We start from the raw sequence: 13,344 nt of genomic DNA, 5'->3' as shown, positions 1-13,344 counted from the left end.
ATACCACGGAACTGTCGGGAAATGGTGTTCCAGGCGGCTCATTATAATCCCATGGCAGGTCATATAGGGAAAAAAAAACACTGAACTGTCTAATAGCCATTTTTAGTGGCCGGGCATTGGCGGCGATGTCTGCAGGTGGTGTGCGGCTTGTCATGAATGTCAGCTGGTGAACCTGCCGGCCACCCCAAAAGCGGCATTGCGCCCTCTTCCGCTGATCGAGGTCCCCTTCGAGAGAATTGGCATGGACCTCGTCGGGCCATTAGAGTGGTCAGCACGTGGACATCACTTTGTATTAGTCCTAGTGGACTATGCAACGCGATATCTGGAAGCAGTGCCTCTACGCAGCATCTCAGCTCATAGTGTTGCGGAGGCACTCTTCAAAATAATCTCCCGGGTGGGAATTCTGAAAGAAATCCTCACTGATCAGGGCACAACCTTTATGTCACGGATACTACGCAAGCTTTACGAATTATTGGGCATTAAGTCAATTCGCACCAGCGTTTACCATCCACAAACAGATGGCCTGGTGGAGCGATTTAATAAAACCCTTAAAAACATGATTCGTAAGTTCGTGCATGAGGATGCTAGAAATTGGGACAAATGGCTCGATCCCCTGTTATTCGCGGTACGAGAGGTCCCGCAAGCCTCCACTGGGTTTTCCCCATTCGAGCTGCTGTATGGGCGGTGCCCGTGTGGTGTGCTTAATGTCATACGCGTAGCTTGGGAGGAGGGACCTTCAAACAGTAAGAATGAAATTCAATACGTTCTTGATCTTAGAGCAAAACTCCACACCTTGGGGCAACTAACACAGGAGAATTTGCTCCAAGCTCAAGAACGACAGAGCCGACTGTATAACAGGGGAACTCGGCTGCGGGAATTTGCACCGGGAGATAAAGTACTCATATTACTCCCTACATCAAGCTCCAAATTACTCGCCAAGTGGCAAGGACCTTTTGAGGTCACACGATGAGTGGGGGATCTCGATTATGAGGTAAAGCGAACCGATAGAGGGGGCGCACGTCAAATATATCACCTCACCCTCCTGAAATTATGGAGGGAGGTGGTCCCTCTGATGTTGGCTACGGTAGTTCCAGAGATGGCGGAGCTCGGGGCGGAGGTGAATACAAAACACAATCATATCACTCCGGTCACTTGCGGAGACCACCTCTCACCGTATCAACTCGTAGAGATTGCCAAGTTGCAACAGGAGTTTGCAGACATGTTTTCCCCTCTACCGGGTCGTACAAACCTCATCCAGCACCACATCGAGACCGAGCTGGGGGTGGTGGTATGTAGCCGTCCCTACCGATAGCCCGAGCATAAAAAGAAAATTGTCTGGGAAGAATTGGATGCAATGCTCGATATGGGGGTAATAGAGTAATCCTACAGCGATTGTTCCAGCCCGGTTGTCCTTGTTCCTAAGAGCGACCGGTCTGTATGGTTCTATGTGGATTATAGAAAAGTCAATGCGGTGTCTAAATTTGACGCGTACCCAATGCCTCGCGTTGTTGAGTTGCTCGATCGGTTGGGCTCTGCTCGATTTTATTCGACACTGGATTTGGCAAAGGGTTATTGGCAGGTCCCCTTGACACCAATTTCCCGAGAAAAAATGGCCTTCTCCACACCGTTTGGATTACACCAATTTGTGATGCTTCTGTTCGGTTTATTTGGGACCCCGGCTACGTTTCAGCGTCTCATGGACCAAATCCTCAGACCGCATTCGGCTTACACCGCTGCCAATTTAGATGATATCATCATTTACAGCAATGATTGGCAGCGGCACATGCAGCATCTGAGGGCGGTTCTGTGATCACTGCGATGAGCGGGACTCACAGCAAATCCCAAGAAGTGCGCGATTGGGCGGGTAGAGGTACGGTATCTGGGGTTCCACTTGGGCCACGAGGCCCAAGACCAAAAAGAGGGGTGAGACAGTTCCTGGCTGGCTATTATAGGAGATTTGTGACTAATTATTTGGATGTCACCAACCTGCTGACTGATCTCACTAAAAAGGGAGCTCAAGACCCAGTCCAGTGTATGGAGCAGTGTCAACAGGCGTTTATGCAGGTTAAAGCCACGCTTTGCGGGAGGCCACTTTTACATTCTCCCGATTTCTCTCTCCCTTTTGTGTTGCAGACGGACGCTTCAGACAGAGGGCTGGGGGCCGTACTCTCGCAGGTGGTGGAGGGGGAGAAGTGCCCGGTGCTGTACATTAGCTGCATTAGGGAGACTAAGTACAGCACCGTAGAAAAGGAGTGTCTCGCCATCAAGTAGGCGGTCCTCACTCTCCTGTTGGGGCAGGCCTTCACCCTCTGCTCAGATCAAGCCCCATTCCAATGGCTCCACTTCATGAAAGATACCAATGCGCAGATCACCCGTTGGTATCTGGATCTTCAGCCGTTTAAGTTCAAGGTGGTCCACAGACCGGGAGTGCAGATGGGGGGGGGGGGTGGAGTGGTAGACAGGCCGGATGTCTCCCTGGCCTGAGTTGGGCGGTGGGGATATGTGGCAGTGGGGACGTGGTCAAGCGTCTGTCCAGAAAGAGAGAAAGCAGTAAGGGAACTTGCACCTGAGCCATATTATGTCTAACACCTGTCTCCAATTCCAATGAGCATGGGGAAAGTGGCATATAAGCAGCCACACCACCAGCAGAGAGGGAGAGAGATTCTGGCACGAGAGTCTCACGGTGAAGCTACTGAGTTGTGATGTTAAAGAATTGTGATAAAGACTGTGTGATGATTAAGAGGCTGTGACTAGGAGCCTGTGACGCTAAAGAGTTTGTGAAGCTGAAGAAGTTATGGTGCCAGTTGTGGCTGTGTTAACCCAAATTTTGTGATTAAAAGCTCACCTGATACCTGAAGCACCCTGTCCCAGTGTCCCCCTTCCCTCATTCTAAGTGTCTTCACTTACACTAAAATATTACTTTTTGAATATGAATTAGCTCTGTGTTCGTATTACATATTGACATTGACAATGTCACATTTATTTCTATAGCATATTTATAAATAACACAAGTCGAACAAAGTGCTGCACAATAAAGGTTATAATAAATACACAAAATTTAAACAATATGCATATAAAAATAAGGGGGAAAAGAGAGATGAACACCGTTACAGCAGCTTCAATATTGCTTACAGTGTAACATATGCAAGGGAGAAAATGTAAAATTTTAGCTTAAATTTGAATTCATTGATAGTGGAAGATGATCTAATATGGAGTTGCAGAGAATTCATTGGACCAGCAGCTGAGAAGGCACAATCACCCTTACATTTTAAACAAGTCCGAGGAATAACCAGACGCGTATCTTTTGATGACCTAAGAGGCCTGGAGAGCTGATACAGAGTTAAGAGATCAGAAATATGGGAGGAGACAGTCCGTGGAGCCCCTTAAAAACAAATAATAAAATCTTGAACTGGTCTCTGTATTTAAAAGGAAGCCAGTGAAGAGAAACAATTACAGGTGATATCCTGTCTCTTTTCTCGTCAAGAGCCTGGCAGCAGCATTTTGGACTGATTGAAGGCATGATACGGATGATTGAGAGACTCCCATGTACAATGAATTACAATAGTCAAGTCTAGATGAGATGAGTATATGCACAACAGTCTCCAGATCTTCAAAAGACAGAAATTATTTCAATTTAGCAATGGCCCCGAGTTGGAAGAAACCATCTTTTACAACACAATTTATTTGTTTATAAAATTTTAAAGCAGAATAAAAGATAACACCAAGATTTCTTGCCTGAGTCTTTAAGTTAGCAGATAAATACCCCAGGTTTTTGGTGGAGAATTCAGTAGAATCGGTAGGGCCAAATACTTAGATTTCTGTCTTTGAGTGATAGAAAGTTGGAGAAAGTTGGCATGTGGGGCATATACATATGGAAGCATATAGTAGCAATATAAATACGGAAGAGCCACTATTGGTAGAACAAACGGTTACCGGTTAGAACAAAATAAAAGAACGGTTATTAATGTTCTTTTTAAAATGACAGTACTCTGTGCTAATGGGTGGATGAAATACCAATTGCAGTGTTGCCAGATCTCACAAGAGAAACAAGCAACATGATCTGGAAAAACAAGCCCAAAATAAGCCACTTGCCTCACCAAAATAAGTGAAAATAAGAAATTAGTTTGATTTCCTGCGTGGTGGATTTATTGGCATAGAAATCATAACAAGCAGTTAACTAAAAGTTAAGTATAATTTTAATTACAGATCTACTTCTCAGTTAAAACCTGGCAGCATCAAATCTGTATTAATGCATCATATCTAACAATAATTCAGTGAAGACTTAGAAACAACTGAGAAATGTAATTTTTTTTTACCTCTAATAATGTTTTCCTTGTACCTGGGTTAGCCATGCATGTATACTGTATGTAGTATTTACACATAGTTGTTAAAAAGGTCATAATTCAGAGAATCTGACATCCACAACGGCAGTTAGGCAAAGAAATGTGTGATGCAGCAGTTTACTTAGGATCAAAGCACATGGTGAAAAAAAAGTTTATTTTTTTCAGGCAACATGAAGTGGTGTAGTTCCAGAAATGTACTGTGATAAACCCTTTGGCCTTTGATTTCATGAAAAAATTATCAGAACAAGATTAAACGGTTATAACCGGTTACCAGCAAAAAAAAGTTTTCACTCGAAACAATTGAAAATCACTTTGTTCCAGTTTTCGATTACATTCTGCTAAACATTTTTTCCATTTTCATTCCTTGAACTGTTTTAAGTGCCTGGTTACAACTACTAATTGCTGGATAGTTGGAAGTAAAATGGATGGCATGATAAGGTTAGTTCCCTATCTGTCACTCACTCGACGTTGTGTCGATGTAGTGACACTAGGGGTCACTCTTGGGAGCCCAAGACACCTCTGGTCTTTGATAAAAGGCCAATGAAAATTGGCGAGTGGTATTTGCATGCCACTCCCCCGTACATACGGGTATAAAAGGAGCTGATATGCAACCACTCATTCAGATTTTCTCTTCGGAGCCGAACGGTCATGCTCATTGAGCTGAATACTACTGTTCATTCACCTCTGCTGGATCTGACGGCGCATTTCAGCGGCTTCTCCCTCCTCTGCACTGGTGCAATGCAGAGAACGCCCCTGGGCGCTTTGGCAGAAAAACTAGAGTATATATTTCTCTAAAAGAGCGGCACACACGGAACGTCTTTTTAAAGATGCGTCTTTTTAAGGATGCCTTTCCGATTGTGTGTTATTCCTGGTTGCGGTCGTTATCTCTCAACTTCGGATGGTCATGATCGCTGTCTTTCGTGTCTGGGCATGACCCACACGGAGGCAGCATTTGTGGATGGTTCATGTTCTCACTGCGAGAACATGACCATGGCAACGTTGCACCCCAGCGGCTCCCCGCCTCAGTCCTTCTACCTACGGGTATGAGGCCAGCGCGGCTAGCACTGGGGGTGATTTGGAGACCCCAATGGGATCATCTCCGCCAGGTATCCCCCCGCGGACCTCCCATTCCCCAGCACGCTCGTCTGCCCCAATCGGGCTTCCGGATGAGTTCGCTGGCTCGTCTCACAGCGAATCTGGCTTCTTGTTCGGAGCCCACGAAGATGATGAGCTCTCAAGCGCAGCATCGGAGAGCGGGCTTGTCCAGTCGGACGCAGAAGCCTCAGCTGGGCTTCCCCCTTCGGGGACGATTGCCCAGTCACAGGCCAATGCCGAAATGACGGACATGCTTTCCCAGGCGGTTGCGAGCGTCGGGTTAGAGTGGAACCAGGCTTTTCACAGACTCCCGTTCAAGATGCTGACGCAAAAACGAATTCTGGCAAGTGTCCGGCATCAAGATTGGTTCACAGCGGTAGACCTGAAGGATGCGTACTTCCACGTCTCGATCCTTCCTCGACACAGACCCTTCCTGCAGTTTACATTCGAGGGTCATGCGTATCAGTACAAAGTCCTCCCTTTCGGCCTGTCCCTGTCTCCTCGCGTCTTTACGAAGATCGCAGAAGCTGCCCTTGCCCCGTTAAGGGAGGTGGGCATTCGCATTCTCAACTATCTCGACGACTGGCTAATCCTAGCTCACTCTCGAGATATGTTGTGCGCACACAGGGACCTGGTGCTCTCGCACCTCAGCCGACTAGGGCTTCGGGTAACTGGGAAAAGAGCAAGCTCCTCCCGGTTCAGAGCATCTCTTTTCTCGGATTGGAGTTGGACTCAGTCTCCTTTACGGCGTGCCTTACGAACGAGTGCGCTCAGTCAGTGCTGGCCTGTTTGAAGGCATTCAAACAAAAAACAGCGGTTCCACTGAAACATTTTCAGAGGCTCCTGGGGCATATGGCGTCCTCGGCGGTGGCCACCCTGCTCGGGTTGATGCATATGAGGCCGCTTCAGCACTGGCTCCAGACTCCAGTCCCGAGATGGGCATGGCGCCACGGGACACATCGCGTGGCCATCACGTCGGTCTGTCACTGTCTTTTCAGCCCTTGGATCGACCTCTCGTTTCTATGAGCAGGTGTTCCTTTAGAACTGGTATCCAGGTGCGTCGTGGTCATGACAGATGCCTCCAGAATGGGCTGGGGCACTGTTTGCAACGGGCACGCAGCCGCCGGCCTCTGGACGGGCCCGCGACTGCATTGGCACATCAACTGCCTTGAGTTGTTGACAATTCTGCTCGCCCTGCGGAGGTTCCGGCCGTTGATCCAGGGCAAGCACGTGTAAGTTCAGACAGACAGCACAGCAACGGTAGCATATGACAACCGCCAAGGCGGTCTGTGCTCTCGTTGTATGTCACAACTCGCCCACTGTCTCCTCCTCTGGAGTCAGCAGCACTTCAAGTCGCTGCGAGCCACTCACATCCCGGGCAACCTCAACACTACAGCGGACACGCTGTCACAGCAGGTTACCCTCAGGAGAGAGTGGAGACTCCACCCTCAGGTGGTCCAGCTGATTTGGAGTCGATTCGGATGGGCACAGGTGGACCTGTTCGCCTCCCAAGAATCCTCCCACTGCCCGCTCTGGTACGCCCTCACCGAGGCTTCCCTCGGCATAGACACGCTGGCACATAGCTGGCCCCCTGGCCTATACAAATATGCGTTTCCCCCAGTGAGCCTGCTTGCACAGACCCTGTGCAAAGTTAGGGAGGACGAGGAGCAGGTCGTCCTTGTAGCACCCTACTGGCCCACCCAGATGTGGTTCTCGTCTCACGACAGTCTCACGACAGCTCCCACCTGGCGAATTCCCCTGAGGAAGGACCTTCTCTCTCAGGGACGGGGCACCCTCTGGCACCCACGCCCAGACCTCTGGAATCTCCATGTCTGGCCCCTGGACGGGATGCGGAAGACCTAAGCGATCTACCACCCGTGGTGGTAGACATAATCACTCAGGCTAGGGCCCCCTCTACGAGGTGCCTGTATGCCTTTAAGTGGCATCTGTACACTAAGTGGTGTTCTTCCCAACTCGAAGACCCCCAGAGATGCACAGTCGGATCAGTGCTTTCCTTCCTGCAGGAGAGGCTGGAAGGGAGGCTGTCCCCTTCCACCTTGAAGGTGTACGTTGCCGCCATAGCAGCACACCATGACGCAGTCGACGGTAAGTCCTTAGGGAAGCACGACCTGATCATCAGGTTCCTAAGAGGCGCTAGGAGGCTGAATCCCTCCAGACCGCGCCTTGTTCCCTCATGGGACCTCTCTGTAGTTCTTCAGGGTCTACAGAGAGCCCCCTTTGAGCCTTTGCAGACAGCTGAGCTTAAGGCACTCTCCTTGAAGACTGTCCTCCTGACTGCGCTCACTTCCATCAAGAAGGTAGGTGACCTGCAAGCGTTCTCTGTCAGCGAAACGTGCCTGGAGTTCGGTCCGGGTTACTCTTATGTGATCCTGAGACCCCGACCAGTCTATGTGCCCAAGGTTCCCACCACCCCTTTTAGGGACCAGGAGGAGGCAGACCCAGCCCTGTCGTTGCTGTGTCCAGTGCGCGCTTTATGCATCTATTTGGATCGCATGCAGAGCTTTAGAATCTTGGAGCAGCTCTTTGTCTGCTTTGGTGCACAGCGGAAAGGAAGTGCTGTCTCCAAGCAGAGGATCGCCCACTGGCTCATTGATGCCATAACTATGGCATATCTCGCTCAGGACATGCCACCCCCAGTAGGGCTACGAGCCCATTCTACCAGAAGTGTAGCGGCTTCCTGGGCCCTGGCCAGAGGTGCCTCTCTAAATGACATTTGCAGAGCAGCGGGCTGGGCAACACCCAACACTTTGCAAGGTTCTACAACCTCCGGGTGGAACCGGTTTCGTCCCAGGTAGTGGCACGCAACACAAGCGGATAAGCCTGGGATAGCTGGCTGGGTGTATCGCTTGCACATAGCGCCTTTCGACCTCCCTTGGAGCTGAAGACGTGCGCCGTTAATACGTTAATAAAGTAGTGTTCACAAACTTTGTTCCCTGGTTGACTTCTTCCGAGCCCTGTGGCAGTCGAGTTTTCGAAGAGACTCGCTGCCGGCCCAGTACACGTGCTAACTAAGAGTCCTGTTCTGGGGTAGGTGCTCCACATATGGCGGTTCCCTGTAAGGCTAACCCCATGCGATATATATCTTCCGCTAGTTCGTTTCCCTATTGGCAAACTGCATCTTTCTTGGGCAGAGCCCCTCTGCCCCAGTCTCCATGTTTGCAGTAACTTCTCCCCCGTTGGGTAGGATCTACTTTGAAAACTCTCCACATGGTCGGAAAGACCATGTGATGTATTCTTCCACTTAAATATGCGCCCCTCTCTTTGGGTGAGGTGTGGTCTCCACGGTGTCTTCCCCTTGGGAGGGACACCCCCCGACTAGACCTGGCGGCCCAGTTGGATAATGGGTTAAGCCTGTCTCTATCTTTTGGGTAGTCGACTTGTCCCCAAAGGGCCGTTCGACACTCATAACTATGTTGGGGGAGGTTACATGTCGACCTGGTGTGCTGGCTATGAGGCACACAGTAGTCTGCTCACCACACACCGCCAGTTCACGTAACACAGTTCAGCCAATTGTGGCTTTTCGTATAGGGACCCCTAGTGTCACTACATCGACACAACGTCGAGTGAGTGACAGATAGAGAACGTCATGGTTACTTGTGTAACCTCCGTTCCCTGATGGAGGGAACGAGACGTTGTGTCCCTCCTGCCACAACGCTGAACTACCCGCTGAAATGGCCGGACCTTATACGGGCTCCTCAGCATAAAACCTGAATGAGTGGTTGCATTCCAGCTCCTTTTATACCCGTATGTCCGGGGGAGTGGCATGCAAATACCACTCGCCAATTTTCATTGGCCTTTTATCAAAGACCAGAGGTGTCTCGGGCTCCCAAGAGTGACCCCTAGTGTCACTACATCGACACAACGTCTCGTTCCCTCCATCAGGGAACGGAGGTTACACAAGTAACTAACCGTGCATAGCATACATACTTATTTATTTGTAAAACCTGTGTGTGAATGTTTTCATGCAGAAATCATGATTCATTAGTTAGCACTTATATTTTTTGTAACTTTAGGATAAAACAACTCAAATCATATGCACACAAATTCACAGACTCCTGGTGCCCTTTGAAACATGGAATGTGGTAAGCCATTTTTATTTTTTTATTTTTTTTGTAATATAAGCCTATATTAATTATTATTTGAAAGTGAATAACTAAGCGACCCACCCATTTTTCAGCCATCTTTGTTCAAAAAGTATTGTTCTTCTTAATTTTTTACAGTCCTTTATAAAAGCCATGTGACCAAACCAATCAGCTTCAAGGTGAATTACAACATTACAAACTTTGATCTGAAGCAAAAAAAAAAAAAAAAAATTATTAAAAAAATGGACAAAAAGTAACAAGACTGTACTTAGCATTTTTAATTAGGGAATGGACTACAATCCCATGAAGCATTGCTAAAAATGTAATCAAATAAAAAAATATGGTAAAAATAGAACCCTAGTGATTTTAAAATTAAAGTTGATTATGAATAAAGAACAAATTAGTAGTCTGAGACTGTAGGGAGACTTGTTTCAGAGTAGGATGCGTCATGCGCTTCAGCTGCACTCATTGCCAGTGTTTAGTTTCAGTTTCTGCAGCGTTCTGCATCAACTAAATGAAGAAAAAAAGTCCTGTCTTTCTTATAACGTGCATCCGTGTATTAATTTGTTGTTATTTATTGAACAACGCTAGCCCTATGCAAATACTCTGTAGCAGCTGTTATATTTCGCTTATTCCATATGCTGACATAGCACTGTTTGAATAAAATTTACATATGCGTCTTAAACAGCCAGATGCATTTACACTTGACCGAGTTAGGAATGGAATGCGTCTCAAACCACCTCAGTGCAAGCCATCTTGAAAGTGTTTCGGAGGGCATTTACACCTGGTCTTTTCATGATCGGATAGCTATCAGATCATTGAAAACGCAAGTGGCCAAGTGTAAATAGGGCCAAAAATGATGTGCATTATATGTTGAACTGTAATAGATTCTACATATAAAACTAGGCAGTCATGTGTATTCTACTCTAGGACTATATAAATCTTGGCTTTACTCAAACATCTTGTTGTGCATGCTCTCAAGTGAGAGCGCAAGAATAAGAATAAGAGTGACAAATGGCTGGACAGGAGAAGTTGTGCGGAAAGCCCTTAAATGGAGATGTTTTGGGTGTTTATTATGCTAATTACTACCTGTGTTTATGCATCCCTAATTAAGAATAATCTGGATTCATTAACAATAGAATGAGGGAACGAGGCTAATGCACCATTTCTGTGCACATAATTAAGGATACTTGTATGCAATTATTAGTGACTGAGACCCATTGTCTTTTGATACTGTCTGCTGATAAATACTGTAGGGCTAACAGCATCTAAAATCACCTGAAGACACAATGATTTACATGGACTACTATAAGAGCCATTTCCAGGTGCGGTACACACGGAACATCTAAATTGACTGACAACATGCTCTTATTCCTTAAAACCTCTTGATGTTAACCGTACATTAATCTGTTTTGAAAGGGAGTGTCAATCACATATTTAAGAGAAATATCCATTCTCCCTAAGGGACTGTTTCAGTTATTATTGGCTGTAAAGTAGCAGCAGCAGTGGGGACAATACTTCTCATGTGCTAGAGGATAATTTACTATGGCAAAGATAGAGAAGCCATTAAATCTAGCCATTCATGCTTCCTCACATAGACAGAAGAATTATGGAGGAGCTGACGCTCTCCAGAGTGCATATAACGCAGGACACCTGATCCAACATTTATCACTTCTTAAACAACAGCGACAAGCCTAGCAAAAATCAATTACACATCCACTCAGGATGGAGCCACAGGCAGGATGAGGACTGAGGACTTTTCAGCATAATCACACCCATCTGCCTGGAACTCCAAACATCTCACCTGTATGCATATGCATGGGAGCCCACCTTTGGGCACTTTTTCAAATGCTTTCCCCACCATTAAGATGTGTAATTTACTCAGTCTCACTGTTTGCTTACTGTGTGCGCTCACTGTTCCGTTATGTTGGTGAGCTTCTGGGAATGTATGGTCTTTCAGCGATGCCACGTGCTTCTAAGACTTTGCATTATAATGTGCACAGCTCTTCTTGTCTAATATCCTAAGTAAGAACAGTTTCAGAGGCTTTACAGATGCCTTGAAATCCAATATGATCACACGGGAAGTCAGCATGTTGGTTCCGAGAATTCTAGTACCCTAGGATTGGCCACATTATGCCAACTCACTGACAAGCACCATCTCAAATCAGTGTGTTTACCTTCCCCTGCACTAGAAGCGTGTTGCACCAGCATTGTGGGAGACTTGGGATCGGATCCCACGTTGAAACCAGGAAGTAATTATGTTCGTATAAGCAGTAATGAGCATGATTGGGAGGTTGCATTTGCATTACATTTTTGCTCCACTGATAGTTAGGTTAAGGTTTGGGCTGGTGGGTACGGTTTATAAAAAAGAAATTCCTTTAAGCCTATACAGCTGAAAACAACTAACTTCTGGCACCCCTTTATGGTGAACATTTCGCCCGGAAAATGGAGCTCACACGCGCCCATATGCTCAACAATACTTACCGCTTTGACCATTGGGGGCAGTGTTTTGCATTTTGGTAAGCACAGACCAATTTTAGCTAAGGAAAAGTCAACCTACTGTTTCTGACTTCACTGTGAGATCAGTCTGTAAAATCACTGTTTCCCAATAAAAACATGCGGTTTGGCGGGACATATCAAAGTGCCTGTCCCTTTTTTATTTATTTATGAAGATGGTAGGTTGTGAATGAACCACATAGAATACAAAAATATCTTTTGGGGTTTTATTCTGATGGCTGTTTATAAAAAATTTTTTTTTAAAAAAACAGCAGTCGATGTATTAAAAAATGTAAATTAAGAAAATACAGAAACTGAAATATGGTTCAACAAAATACGGTAGAGGATAATGTCAAATGAAAATACAAACAGGGCATTATCCTACCCACATGCCTCAACACATAATTAATATATGCTTATATCATTCACAGCATTTTATGCATTTAACAAATGCATAAATAAGTCAAAGCATTTTATAGATTTCTAACCAGGCTTTAAGGGCATGTATTGCAGTTTAAAACAATATAATTCTCATTGCATATGTTCTCATTTCACATGTTCACTTATAACACACATCACACTTATTCACCAAACTGGAAAACACTCTGGGCTATAAATCTTTAAATAAGATATGATTAATACTAAATGTACATACCCTGTTCTTGCATGTGCACCAAAATGTGGTCAAACTCCACACATGCAATACATATGCATCCTTCAAAAATAACCCATAGCAAACACTCAGTATTAACATACAACTCTCCTGAACACATATTTAATGCAATTTATGAGAATTTTGTGTACAATTTTATACTTACCCAAAGAATTATCAACCGATGAACAAAACCAGGAGTTCTCTTGCACAATGTATGTTCTCATGCTTCTAACAAGAGAGAGTGCCAGAAAGCAGGTGTTGCAAAACTCAGATTTTAAAGGGGCCACATCCAATTTATGAGTTAAATTACATGAAATTTCTCCACTTGGCCAAATTTATTTTTTATTTTTATAGAAAATTGCCTTTAGTTACATCACAGCCATGCTACTTCCCAGACTGTTGCAGATGGTTTTAGGTGGGAGGGACATTTTTAATTGTAGAGAGCATTTGAATGGACTTGAATGGTAGTGCAATATTCCTTAATTCCTTAATCTTAAACTTGGTATTTTGCTTTTTTTTTCTTGCTGTTGGTCTGTTAGTCTGTGTATTGTGGTTGTTAGACATGTAAGAACCAAATAGAGTAGAGTACAAGGATTTCAGTATGTTTGTATTTTGTCAAATAAATAATTTATATAAATAAATAAATAAATAT

The sequence above is a fragment of the Myxocyprinus asiaticus genome, chromosome 36 (assembly GCF_019703515.2).
Source record: "Myxocyprinus asiaticus isolate MX2 ecotype Aquarium Trade chromosome 36, UBuf_Myxa_2, whole genome shotgun sequence".
Classification (NCBI taxonomy): domain Eukaryota; kingdom Metazoa; phylum Chordata; class Actinopteri; order Cypriniformes; family Catostomidae; genus Myxocyprinus; species Myxocyprinus asiaticus.
This window is presented reverse-complemented; position numbering follows the sequence as displayed.